Genomic DNA, 14,766 nt, shown 5'->3' with positions numbered 1-14,766 from the left:
CCCTGGCCTCCTGCTTTGAACAGAAAAGGCTCTATAAATATCTTACTCTATCTTTTTGTTTAACTATAAAAATAATTTATTGGTTAAAAAAATCATATATTCAAAACGTACCTTACATGATTTTCAAATAATCTGCATAATTTATTTTATTCATGAATACATAGAAACACTGTGTGTTGGATTGAATGATATTGTTCATATGTTTGAATACTTGACCCCCTGCCCCCAGTCAGTGGAACTGTTTGGGAAGGATTAGGAGATGTGACCTTGTAGGAGGAGAGGTATCATTGGGAGTGGAATTTGCAATTTCAAATAACCTAGGGAAGTTTGGGCTGGACACCTAAGGTTCTTTGGCCATGTGATTCTTCAGGAACAGGATAGGAATTCAAAGAAATTAATATTTCAAATAATTGTCAACATTCCGTGGGGATTCTCTCAAAAGACTCAGAGGCAGGAAAGTCACAAGTCTTTATTCCCTCTTCTGACAAGCGAAGGTCTCAAAATGTGAGCCATATGGGAAGCATCAGTTTGACATTCATGGATTCTGCCAAACATACAGCAGGTTGAATACGCACCGCACCAAAGGTATTTCTCCTATCTATCTGGGATAATTAATCCCTATTTGATAATGTACCCTAGATCTGGACAATGGAATGTTTCTTCTCCAAGACTCTTCCACATTCACACTAGACCCACCACTGGCTGGTTGGCTGACTGACTGGCTGGATGTAACCAGTTCATACTCTACTCTCACCATTTGTGTATATTTTCCCTTCTTACACTTTACTATTCAAAGCCTTCCTTGTTTGCTGGTAGACTACAACTCCAGCTGTAGGGTTTACTCTTCCACAGCCCAAGACTCCAGCAAACAAGCTTCCTTCTGTCATTAATACCATACATTGTAGGCTAGGAATGACAAACCCAGAAAATAAAGGCTTAATGTCAGCTAAGAGTGGAGGAAAGATATTCCATAAAGAAAGGGAAGGATATATATTGTTCTGTTTGATACAAGGTCTATGTAGCTCAGGTTAGCCTCAAGTTCATAGCAATTCTCTGGCCTCAGCCTCTTAAATGTAAGGATATATATATATATATATATATATATATATATATATATATACACACACACACACACACACACACACACACACACACACATATATATATATATATGTAAAACAAAGTAACTTTCTTATACTTAATACTAGGTTAACAGGATAAGACTAGACTAATACACAAATATAATCTAGACATTGATAGAACATTCAATAGGGAAAAGAAAAAGAAAAAGAAAAACTCAAACCAAACATCCCCTTGGACAGAATTCAGAATGATCAGGAAAGGAAAAGAAGAATTCTCCCCTCTGAATTATGGAGGAAGTTTGGTAACATATGTGCCTGGAATGAAGACTTGATGAATAAAAGATCTGGGGTGGTCTTGTGGCTTCCAAGAAAGCAAGAGGCAAGAGATAAAGATGCTGCAAAGATGAGCCAGAGGGGAGGTAGGGCTGGTCCCAGAGGGCTAGAGAGATAAGACCTCCATCCAACAGAGCTGACAGAAAGTATCCTGGGACATATTATAGATTCACTGTGTGGTATGGAATATTGGGAAGCTGGGAGGTTACAGCAGAGAATCAAGTGTTTCCCAAGGCTTTGGGTACTTGCTCCAAAGAAAACCTTAGTGTTAAGATTTGTGAGATAAATTTGTTTTGCCTAATTAGGTCACCTAGGAATACCTGGGGTTTGTATGCATTTGCCCAAGTAAAGTTTGACATGAGCATCATACAATATTTTCCGTTAATTAGATTTCACCGCATAGCATTGTGGTGAGAGCACTTGTATTTTATGAAATCTCAAGAGTACTGGTGAGGGAGAATATGCCATCCAGAGATATTTTGCAAACTAATTACCTGAGGGGATTCAGAGGAATTTACGAAGATGGATGTACTACACAAGTAATAATCTTTTATAAAGCATGAAGTAGTCTAATTACAAAGCAATTATTATAATGCATGACAGTTTTTAATTCTCTTCCTTATTTTGTGTGATATTTAGTTCTTATTGGAAAGCAAAGCAAAACATAGAAGAATTTTTCTACTTCTAGTTTCACTTTTTAATTATTCCTTAGTCATCTTGATTGGCCAGCAATTTTAACTCTAAATACCTAAATACTATTTGTAAACAACTTAAATTTGTTTAAAAGTTAGTTGCTAATGAATACATATTCACCTTTGAGTCTTAAAACCATGTTGATGACTTCCAGACGAACAAGTTAAAGCTGTTTCCATCTGGCCCTGTGTTTTGTGCAGGTCCTATTTTACTTAAAATTCTCTCCCTGCCTGAGGACACACAATACTCATCACTTACGCTATAATTTTAAAGCTGTTTATTAAATATTTCTTTGAAACTTTCAGACCAATGTAAGCATTACAGAAACCATGCATTCCCGACTTTTATTTTGTTTTGGCACTACATCTGAAATGAAAAGGAAAGCCTACGGAAATTGAAAATACAACAATTTTGAGCTGGAGAGGTGGGTCAGTGGTTAAAAATACTGACTGCTATTCCAGAGGACCTGGGTTTCATTTCCAGTACACACAGTGTGGCTCACAACCATCTCTAACTCTGGTTCCTGGTGATTCTTCTGGTTTCCTTGGGTACCAGATATGTATATATATAGTACACAGACATGTTTGGGCAAAAATCTCATGTACATTCTTAAAAGTTGAAATGCAAACGTTTTCTCTTTTGTATTTCCAAGACAGTGTTCTGTAAATTTGACCTTAAACAAACATGGAAAGAGTAAATAGAAAAAAGTAAAACTGGAAGTGATTCTTAGACGGCTTCCTCTGTGTGCTTGTCAACTGAGTATGGGGTATGGTGGGCTGTGCTATGATATGTACAGTGCAGCTTCTTTTATTTTAAGCGATACTTACTAAAATTATTGGCTCAGTAGAATCACTTTGTGTAATCACTTGATTCTGCAGGGATAAAGAACATGGGAGTGAATTTCCAGGAAGAAGGCATTTTACCTGTTCCTTCTGCACAGCCAGAGAACTGCTATCTACTTTTCTTTTCCAGGTGGGTAGAGAAACCATACCCAAATTAGAAACTAGAAATGCCGAGCCTTGCTTTCCCGCCAACCGAGGTGGGAGGCTGTTTGACTCGATTATGACTATTGATAGGTGCGGAGGGATTGGTTGGAACGAGCTAGTGGAAAATACTCTACCCAGTAGAGCTAGTGTTTTAACTCTTCTTGTTTCTATGATTAAATATTCTGACAACAGCAGCTGAAAGGAGGGAGGCTTTATTTCTGCTCACAGTTCCAAGTACAGTAAAGGCAGAGAAGCCACGGCAGAGGATTTGAAGCAGCTGGTCAATTTACTTCACCAATCTTAGTAATTTTGTTGATCTAGATAACAGATTAACAATGTGAAGGCATTGCTGGAAGTGAACAGTAGATTCCTAGTTGAAGGGAGTAGGCCACTGTGGACAGGCCTGTGGGAGCTCTGTCTCGACCTGGTCCTTCTGTGTTCCCTTTCTTTGCTCCTTGTTTACCATTGAGTAAAGTAACTTCTGCCACGTGATCCTGTACCTCTAAGGTCTACCCAAATGAGGATATTCTAAAAAGACTCTAAAGACCATTAAAACAATGGCCCTGAAGAAATTAGGGTCCCCAGGAATCTCATACTGGGTCGAAGAATAGGGACCCCTGAGAGAGATTTCACATAGTTACAGCAACCTGTCAGAACATCTTACAGAATAAGACTGAAACCCAGACAACAATGGGCGATGGTGTGTGGGATCACAGTTTGACCAGGATTGCTTAGACTTGTACATCCTTGGGCTTCTATTTAAACTTTAATCTTTTCAGGACCCTGAAGAGGACATGGAAGAGACATGGGATTTCTTCGTGCCTTTCCCCAAAGTTTCTCCTTCTTCCTTTATTTGCTTTTTACTATTAATTTAGTTCTAACAGGTTTCTGTAGGGTGACAAGCCAAACTTGGCTAGGGATACAGACTCTCACTTCAGAGTTTAAGAACATAATCATGGGATCAGCAGAGCCAAGGACTTACCTGAAACCCAGTTTAATGAAATTTTTTCTCACCTTAAGTTGTTTTGGTCAGTAATTCTGATCATACTGATGAAGATCTAACACAGGTATGTATTTTCTCTTATGTAGCTGGGCTATTTAAATCAGCTGACAAGACAAACTAGGGTGGTTACAGTCCACCATAGGTAATTGGTTGGCAAAGTGTCTTAGTCACATGGTTTCTTTTTGTCATCCTGAGACCCAGGACGCTCTCACAGCTGTGGTTCCAGAACTCCTGCTCTTTAGATTCTGCCTCCCCTGCATCTTTTCCCTCTCTAGTGAAACTCTGGAGCTGTTTCTATTCTCTTTCTCTTTTCTTTCTTTCTTTTTTTTTTTTGTACTAAATCTTTTTTATTAGTCATTTTCTTTATATACATTTCAAATTTCAAATGCTATCCCTATACTCTCCCCCCTCCCTGCTCCCCTACCTACCCACTCCCACTTCTTGGCCCTGGCATTCCCCTGTACTGGGGTATATAAAGTTTGCAATACCAAGGGGCCTCTCTTCCCAGTGATGGCCGACTAGGCCATCTTCTGCTACATATGCAGCTAGAGACATGAGTTCTGGGGATACTGGTTAGTTCATATTGTTGTTCCACCTATCGGGTTGCAGATCCCTTCAGCTCCTTGGGTGCTTTCTCTAGCTTCTCCATTGGGGGCCCTGTGTTCCATCTTATAGATGACTATGAGCATCCACTTCTTTATTTGCCAAGCACTGACATAGACTCATACTAGATAGCTATATCAGGGTCCCTTCATCAAAATCTTGCTGGCATATGCAATAGTATCTCGGTTTGGTGGCTGATTATGGGATGGATCCCGGGATAGGGTAGTCTCTGGATAGTCCATCCTTTCGTCTTAGCTCCAAACTTTGTCTCTGTAACTCCTTTCATGGATATTTTGTTTCATATTCTAAGGAAGAATGAAGTATCCACCCATTGGTCTTCCCTCTTCTAGATTTTCTTGTGTTTTGCAAATTGTATCTTGGGTGTTCTATGTTTCTGGGCTTATCAGTGAGTGCATAACTACTGACTTCTTTTGTGATTGGGTTACTTCACTAAGGATGATATCCTCCAGATACATTCATTTGTCCAAGAATTTCATAAATTCATTGTTTTTAATAGCTGAGTAGTGCAACATTATGTAAATGTACCACATTTTCTGTATCCATTCTTCTGTTGAGGGATGTCTGGGTTCTTTCCAGCTTCTGGATATTATAAATAAGGCTGCTATGAACATAGGGGAGCATGTTGGAACTTCTTCTGGGTATATGCCCAGGAGAGGTATTGCTAGATCTTCCAATAGTATTATGTCCAATTTTCTGAGGAACCTCCAGACTGACTTCCAGAGTGGTTGTATAAGCTTGCATTCTCACCAGCAATGGAGGAGTGTTCCTCTTTCTCCACATTCTTGCCAGCATCTGCTGTCACCTGAATTTTTGATCTTATCCATTCTGACTGGTGTGAGGTGGAATTTCAGGGTTGTTTTGATTTGCATTTCCCTGATGATTAAGGATGTTGAACATTTTTTCAGGTGCTTCTCAGCCCTTCAGTATTCCTCAGTTGAGAATTCTTTGTTTAGCTCTGTACCCCATTTCTAATGGGGTTATTTGAATTTCTGGAGTTCAGCTTCTTGAGCTCTTTGAATATATTGGATATTAGTCCCCCATCAGATTTAGGATTGGTAAAAAATCCTTTCCCAATCTGTTGGTGTCCATCTCTTGTATTCTGTTGCTGATGCTCGCATCTATGGTTCCAGATTTCTTTCCTAGGGTTTCTATCTCCAGTGTTGTCTCACTTTAGGTTTTCTTTATTGTGTCTACTTCCCTTTTTAGGTCTTGTATGGTTTTGTTCAATTCCATCACCTGTTTGGTTGTGTTTTCCTGTTTTACTTTAAGGACTTCTACCTCTTTAGCAGTGTTCTCCTGTATTTCTTTAAGTGAGTTATTAAAGTCTTTCTTGATGTCCTCTACCAGCATCAAGAGGTAAGATTTTTAAATCCGAGTCTTGCATTTCGGGTGTGTCAGGGTATCCAGGACTGGCTGATGTGGGAGTGCTGGGTTCTGATGATGGTGAGTGGTCTTGGTTTCTGTTAGTAAGATTCTTACGATTCTTATGTTTACCTTTTGCCATCTGTAATCTCTGGAGTTAGTTGTTCTAGTTGTCTCTGGTTAGAGCTTGTTCCTCTCATGATTCTGTTAGCCTCTATCAGCAGACCTGGGAGACTAGATCTCTCCTGAGTTTCAGTGATCAGAGTACTCTCTGCAGGCAAGCTCTCCTCTTGCAGGGAAGGTGCACAGATATCTGGAGTTCAGACCTGCCTCCTGGCTGAAGATGAAGGCCTGAAACAGGTCCTGTCCCAGAAGATGTGTTGCCTGTGCAATCTGCATGCTCACCTGCATAGACTGGTCTCAGAGGGACCTGGGACACCAGATGGCCCTCTTACTTGCTCTGGTGGTCAGAGCCTTCCCAGGCAGACACCTCTCCTCTGGCGGGGAAGGTGCCCCGATGTCTGGAGCCTGAAACGGGGTCTGTCCCAGAAGCTGTGTTGCTTCTGTCTGTCCCAGAAGCTGTGTTGCTTCTGTCTGACCCAGAAGCTGTGTTGCTTCTGCAGTCTGCTCACTCACCCTTCACAGCCCGTGAGCTGACCTGCCCAGACTGATCTCTGAGGGATCCGGGACCCAAGATCTTTTTTTCTTAAACAAAGATTTATTTATTTATTATATGTAAGTACACTGTAGCTGTTTTCAGTCACCCCAGAAGAGGGCATCATATCTCATTATGGATGGTTGTGAGCCACCATGTGGTTGCTGGGATTTGAACTCAGGACCTTCAGAAGAGCAGTAGGTGCTCTTAATCACTGAGCCATCTCTCCAGCCCCTGTTCTCTTTTTCAGATTCCTTCATCTGTCATCTTTTGTATCCCTCAATATCAAGTCCTCTACTGGGTCTGGAAGTGTTCTCTGTCTAAATAGGGTGCTGCAGTGCCCAGTCTTGCTTCCCTATTTATCATCTGACTATATGAGATTTCTCTCTGTTCAGACACCACATGGTTTCGTTTTATTATTTTAAAAATATACCTAGAATTTTTTATGGCCTAAGCTCTCAGATCATGTATATTTTCTGAAATTGGATATACTCACATTTATAAAGTAACTGTATATATCAGACTAAATTAAACAACTGATATAATAATACACCGTAACCACATATGCCACACTAACTTAAACAAATGGTATAGATGTACATATTACAGCTCTCCCATGGAATCCAAGGTATGTGGCTGCATGATTTATGGACAACAATCTGCAAAGAACTGCTTAATAACCACCCTGCTGATCTCACATTAAATTGTGGAATAGTCATTATTTTTTGCAGTCAAAAAATATTTAAGACTTTTAAAATTAATATGTTTACATAGGAAATTTGGAAAGTGCCAACAGAGAGAATCAAGCAAAAAACAATGTTGTTAAGACTTATGTTTTACACCGTTCTTTTCTTCTACAGAGGCTTTGGTGAGAATGTTTGTCTGACTGTTGGCAGCCAGAACTGAGACGGTAGAAGCAGGAGGAGGAGGAGGATGCCGAGGGACACTTCCATGAAATGGCTGGATTTCTAGGAATCATGAAATAACCACTGCGATTTTCTTGTTTATTATGTTCACGGTGATGTCCTCTGATTCTCAGAGTAGTGTAATTATGAAGCAGAGCCAGTATCGATATTTTAAATATGGGCAACCTACTTCAGACAGGTGAAACAATTTGCCCAGGGTGACACAGATGGGGCATTCTGAATGACTGGAGTCCACAGCTGATGGGACTTGCAAGCAAGTGTTTCTCTTTCTCTTGTTCCTCAAACTGCTGATCAAAGGAATCACCCACAGGGATGTGATATCTGGTTGGAATCCTTTTTATTTGTAAATGTGTAGCCTGATGAGGGAAAAAAAAAATGCACTGAGGATCAGGCCTGTGGCTTTGGCCCTCTCCAAAGCCTGTTAGAGATCACATGCTTTCTTTGCATGATCCATAAATGTCTAGACTCTGTTGGCTGTCTTGTTGCCTTGGTGCCTATTCAATGCTCAGCTGTGGGCAGCAGACAGTCACTCCAAATGCTGAGAACCCGCAATCACAAAGACCTCAGCAGTTTTGAGATACTATTGACAAGTGAAGGTCACTATTTGGTTAGTTGTTCCCTCCTGTTTGAGAGGTCATCCCTAAAGACAAGGCCACAACTTGCATCCCATGCATCCTTTGAGCAGGTTAGTGTTTCAAGGCAGAGTGAGAAAATTCTAGAACCTGAAGTTGGCAGCCCAGCTAGCACATTGGATGTGTTTACATTCTTAAGCCTGAACTGTGGTCAAAACTGGACACAGCTGTCCTTTCTCAAGGAGATTTCACTTCCAGACTGTGTGTTTGGATTTCAGCTCATTGTTTAATATTCTAGAACTCAAGCTGTCATCTTGAGGCAGGAAGGGTAGCACTCGGCTTAAGATGGTCGGGAGGTCCAGGTTTCTCACTTTCACGTTGTTTCTTTGTTTTTCTTACCATTTGCCTGCAAACTCAACAAAACTGAAGCTCAGTTGAAACACAGGCTGTTTTTACACACTGTGGGCTGAAAAGTTGATTTACTGAACAGTATGCGGAGTTTCCAAGAAACAGAAATAGCCACAGAAAGTTTTAAAAATCTGCGAAATATGACAGGATTATGAGGGAAAAGAAATCTTATGAGAGAATCCCAAAGGGGTGCTAAAGCTCTTCATCAATGGTCATTCCAGACCATCTTGTAAATGCCCTTGATACAATAGCTGTTAAGCGGGAGAGCTAAAACCAGCCCCCTTTGCTGTGACATACCAGGCTGGGGCACTTCTATTCTGCTATGATTCACAAGTGTTGATTCAAAATGTTGGAAAGGTGATTAGCATTTGCCAAGTCCATGCTTTGTGAATACACAATGCTGGACACAGTGGACAATAATGGCTCTCTCCCTTCTCTCTGCTGTAGGGCATATACATGCTATCCTGTGATGGAAGTGAGATTCTGAGGAGAGTTAAAGAGCTTCACGCAGCAGCACCATGAGGGAAGGGATGAGCTCATTTGAGTTGCGGCATTTTGAAAAGCTCCTTGGTGGTGTGATTCAAAACCAATTTGTAGAACCTGGAAGGAGTAAAATTAACTGAATGGAGAGTACTTTCTAGAAGGTCTAAGGTAAACCAGATTCTATAGTATGGAGAAATAAGAGCCATGCATAGGCTTCTCCTTCACCCTTTTTTACCTAAATGTATACAAAGGTGGCATTCCCATCTTGCCTTGAAGTTAAGCAGTGTTCTGGCAGATGGAAAGTTAAGTGACATATGTCTTTTCTTCTAAGATCCCTGGGTTTTCTTGGCTAATTGAATGCAGAGAATCCAACAAATGGCTGGGAGGACTTCCCAGATGGTTATCCCATCAAATGGAAGGAGTCAGCACGCTGGGAGCACAATAACCTGATCAGGGAGAAGGCATGAGTGAACCACTCCTCATACGTGCTGTGGCAGCGTGGGGATGGAGCGCTACAAAAGTGTGTCTGACAAATCCTGGAAATCTCCAGGAAAGATTCATTTGCAAGAGTTATGGTAATAGTCATCTTAAATAGCAAGAAGGGTCAAATGAATAGATGTCAGGGCTAGGAAAAAGGTAAGACTCTCTCTTTCCTCCGTGAGCCATTTCTGGCACAGGGTCAAGTTTATGCAGCAGCTTAACTTGGGGTTGTAAGTAAAAATGAGAAGCAATGAAGGAGGTTTACTCTGCCAAGGAGTGTTCCCAGACATTTTATAGCTTACAGGAAAGGAGGAAGATTGTGCTATGAGGGAGATCTAAAGCTTTCTGGTTAAGGAATACCACCTGGCTCCTTTTTGAGACAGGATCTGGTAGCCTAGAACTTACTATGTAGACCAGGCTAGCTTGCCTCTGCCTCCTGAATATTAGGATTAAAGATGTGTGCCATCACACCTGGCTCAGGACTACTTAAAACAAAATGAACTTTTATACATATTTTAAATCTTAATTTAACTTTTCAATGCAAATATATTTATTCATTTTAGTTAAACAAAATAAAGATGTTTATAAACTGCAAAGTGGATTTCATAAATGTACCAAATAAAGATGTGAATTCTTTATTACAAAATCTATTTAAACTAATATAACTAAAATGGACTTTAAAACTTTTTAAGTTAAAATATAATTATATTATTTCCCCCTCCCTAATACAAATAAGGGTAATACATGTTTATATTTTAGTTAAAAATGGAAAATATTAAAAAGTCAAGGAATAAAGCAATAATTATTTATAATCCTATGTTGCTGTAAAGGCTTTCAAAAAGTAGTCATTCTTGTGTCTCTGTATGTGATGTTGCATAGACACAATGTTCCCACTGCATGATCGGCTTAATTATACAATACAAAACATGTATTAATGCAGATATAATCTGTTTTATGTGGTTAATTTTCGGTTCTGTTCTGTTATGTTGAGAGAGGGACTCCTTTCCTTATGCAGAACCACTTGACCTGAAACTCACGATCCTCCTGCCTCAGCTCCTCAAGGGCTGAGGCAATAATAGCCAGGAGCCATTACAACTGGCTATTCTATAGACCTGAGCCATTACAACTGGCTACTCTGTAGGCTTGAGTTTTAAGAAATAGCGTAACTTTTTTGTGTTTGGGCATTTCATACACAAATACACTGCATTTGCATTATTCGCACCCCCAAGCCCCCCTGACTGCTCAATATGTGATGTGAGCATAACAGAACTTTTACCTTTCCCCATAAAGCTAGATACAGGTATCTTCTGGGAATCCCTTTATCACTTTGATGAGAGTAGGTATCACTCATAAGTATTTACCTGGATTTGCAGGGTTTTTTAAGGCTAAATATTTAAAAAGTATAAAAATAATTAAAATAAAAAGCATCTCAGTGTGTGTGTAAAAACCCATTCCTCTCAAAGATTACAGTACTTAACTTTCTTACTAGCAGAATATGAAAGCATCAGCATTGTAATATTTTGTCAAAGCTGAACAGCAGCATTAAAAAAAATCCATACCGCTTTTATCGTGTGTCAAAGTCTCAAGGACAATAAATTCATGCTATATTTGGCAACCTATTTTCAGTTGGCAAAATGGCTGTCTCCTGCTGAAGTGGGTATAAATATTTCATTTTAAGCAACTGTTGGCACTCTCTGATGACAGTGTGGGTTAGCCAATCATGTTTAGTACAAGCTGTGCTAAACCATGAACAAACCACCACAAATCCCAGTGACTTCATCTAACAGAATTCTAGTTCCTTCTCAGGCCTCAGGTACTGACAGTCAGTTTTAAGTTTGTTGCCCATCATAACGCTTGAGGGGAAGATAGAAAATCATATTCATTTTTCTTTTCTCTCTCTCTCTTTCTTTCTTTCTTTCTTTCTTTCTTTCTTTCTTTCTTTCTTTCTTTCTTTCTTTCTTTCTTTCTTTCTTTCGTTTTCATCTAGAAGAGCCACATGCAGTATTTGCTCACATCTCTGTGGCCCTTGCTAGTGGTATGAGTGACCACACTGAGGACAAGGGAGTAGGAAAGGAGAGACACCCAATGGACAGGACTAATGATACCATACTCTGTCTGCTTTTACTCTGCAGCAGGGGTCACACCCATTGTTAATCTCTCTATAGTGGCTCTAGGAACATGTCTCAGTCTTCTCTTCTGAGCTTCTAAGAAGATGGTCAATAAACTTTGACCTTAGGCTGCCTGCTTGTTTTTGTATGATCTGCTAGCTAGGAACTTTTTTTTCATTTTAAATTAATCTGAATAAAAAGAAAATTATCATTGAGTAAAGCCTGAAAATTATGAAATTCAAATGTGAGCGCATACATAGTCATATTGGAATACAGCCATATGCCCTTGGCTATGTGTTGTCTATTGCCTATGACTGGTTTCAAGATAGGGTGTGAAAATGGAGAATCCATGACTGAGGCTTGTGACCTGACTGCCCAAGCCCTGATCTTAGATATGGCTGTCCTTCCCACCTCTCCCTGAGAGGTGTTTATTTTTAGATGTTTCACATTCAGCTAGATGGAAGCAGATTTTTAAAAACAGCATTGCGTCTGTTGTGCAGTTGAGCATATTTACACTGTTGTGCAGAGCCTTGAATAGAAGTAGGATGAGAATGGAGACCTAAGAGCTGGTCTGGGCTAGGAGCAGATTAAAGGAAAAAAAAAAGAGCACTAGAAATACGGGGAGGAGGGGGTTTGCTTGAAATAGAGGCTTTAGTCACATGCTGGATTAGATCTAGATGAGTTTCTTACTGGACATTTAAGCCCCTTGAAGATATATCATGTAAATCTGGTCAATATTTTAGAACTAATATGAACACATACATAATAAAGGAAGATTAATTCTTCAACTAGGGGGAAAGAACACTAGATTTTACAATACTTTTCCAGCATAATGTTGCTGGGAATATTTCCTTTTCAACTCTGACTTGAAACAAAAAATTAGGTTTCTCTTAGAGAGGTTCCATGTGCATGTGAATGGAGCTGGCTTTCTGGCAGACTCACTGGCTGTGCAGTGTGGAGTATTTGAGAAACATGGGTATATTACTTGGGCTAAAATGAAGACTCCTGAAATAGTGGATCAACCCTGTGATATAATGCATTCTTCTTCACTTAGTGTTCATATGATTCTGCATAGTGAGGAAGGCTAGGACTAGAAAAGGAGATGCATCACATATGTATTCTAACCAAGGTAAATTCTATTCTCTTTAAACACCACCCCAAATGGCTTCCCTGACACTCATGTGTATAGATTCCATTTAATCTGTCCACTCTAATCAGCTTCTCTCATACAGCTTCCTGTGAAAAGCATTCTCTTCTAATCAGTCCTAAGTCACATCTAGCTCTGATTGGAGAATGGTCTTTCCTGACCTTGTGTCACAGTCAGAGGCACCGGAAGCCTTTAGGTAATTTCCAAGAGTGGGTTTTCCCCCATTGGAAAACAGACACCCTAGCTCTTTTCTTTTCCTGAGACAGTTCCAGGTGTTTATTTTTTAATTTATTAATTTTTATGTGCATTGGTGTTTTGCCTGCATGTATGTGTGAGTGTGTCAGTCAGATCTTGGAGTTATAGGCAGTTGTGAGCTTCTATGTGGGTGCTGGGATTTGAATCTGGGTCCTCTAGAAGAACAGTTAGTGTTCTTAACTGCTGAGTCATCTCCAGCCCTGGTTAGTTTTATTTTAACAAAATATTTTTGAATATTTGAGCATTTTATTCATTAATAATAAAATCCTTATGATAAAATAAACACTTGTCTACAGAATTCAAATCCCCCAGTGGGTTTCTATTTTGTTCCATTGGTCACATGTCTGTTTCTCTGTCAGTGCCAGGCTGTTTTTATTATTATAGCTCTATAACGTATCTTGAGATCTGAAATGGTAATCCCTCCAGGACTGTTCTTTTTGCCTAAGATTACTTTGGCTATTTGGAGTCTTCTGTGGTTCCATACGAATTTAGGGTTTTATTTTTCTATTCCTATGAAGAATGTTGTGGAGTTTTTATTGAGATTACATTGAATCTGTATACAGCTTTTGATTGAATGGCAATTTCTGCAAAACCAATTCTGAGACTCTGCAAGCATGGGAGATCTTTCCATTTCCTACCATCTTTCTCAATGTCTTCCTTCAGCAATTAAAAGTTTTTATTGCAGAGTCCTTTATTCTCTTAGTTAGGGTTATTCTTAAATATTTTACCCTTTGAAGCTGTTGTAAATGTGAGGGTCCCATGAGTTCTTTCTCAGTGTCAGTGTATAGAACAGTTAATGTTAGTTGACCTTGTATCCTGTCACTTTGCTGAAACTGTTCCATAAATCCAGCTAACTACTTGCCCCTGGATTATATGGTGAAGCCATATAATCTAGATGAAAACAGATTACTGCCATTTTCCTAAACCAGTACAGTTAACAACTATATTCTAAATATTTATCCCTATACCCACACCTTATCAAAGGTAGGTTTCACACCTTATCAAAGAATCTTATTTTTGCAGGAGACAGATACTATTACAAGAACCCAAACCTGGTCCAAACGCAGAGAACAACAGATCATGGGATGACCAGTCCCATTTGCTTCATCTGTATCATACACCCTACACCTACAGCTCATGGATCAACACAGGAGTCACGTTGACTAAGTGTGTTCCTTTGTGATATCATATCCCTAATACTGCCAGGCTAGGGCCCAACTATGTCACATCCTTGAGAATTTGTGGGTGAACTTTTCTTTTTTTTTTAGAGAAATTCTCATTGTAGTCTTCTTTTCTTTGATAAACATCTCTTCTGAAGATACAACACAGGTTGCAGGATGACTTTTATAAGTTAGATTCTGTTTGGTAACAAGTGCATATCTATCTATTTTGAGCATTGGCCAAACTGGAAATAGTTCCTTTCTCTTCCTTTGGTTCAAATTTATTTCTCTTAAAGTATATGTAAGAAATTTTTTGATATCAGGATCTAAGAAACTACATTGTCTCAAAACATTGTTATATAACACAATACTCTGCATTAATACTGCATTTTCAGTCCTTTATGGAATTTTTATCTTTTTGGTGTATCTAGCAGATTAGGGTTTCAACTTTTGGGAGAGAGCAATTGTAGAGACTTCTCCATTAGACTC

At 39.4% G+C, this 14,766-nt stretch overlaps 1 long non-coding RNA gene across 2 annotated transcripts in view; it reads left to right on the top strand.

Annotated features, from left to right (window-relative positions):
• The window catches only part of Gm34180, a 70,709-nt gene extending 66,209 nt beyond the window's left edge, over window positions 1-4,500 (top strand). Inside the window, exons 4-5 of one of the 2 annotated variants that reach the window (XR_390696.3) lie at window positions 2,987-3,080; window positions 3,874-4,500. This is a non-coding gene — a long non-coding RNA (predicted gene, 34180). Of the gene's footprint in view, window positions 1-2,986 lie in introns of both variants that reach the window. The other variant, XR_003955230.1, reaches the window with a different exon arrangement.
• The last annotated feature ends 10,266 nt before the right edge of the window (window positions 4,501-14,766 follow it).

The sequence above is a fragment of the Mus musculus genome, chromosome 4 (genome assembly GCF_000001635.26).
Source record: "Mus musculus strain C57BL/6J chromosome 4, GRCm38.p6 C57BL/6J".
Taxonomy (NCBI): domain Eukaryota; kingdom Metazoa; phylum Chordata; class Mammalia; order Rodentia; family Muridae; genus Mus; species Mus musculus.
The sequence above is the reverse complement of the archived record's forward strand: the minus strand, read 5'-3'. Positions and strand labels throughout refer to the sequence as shown.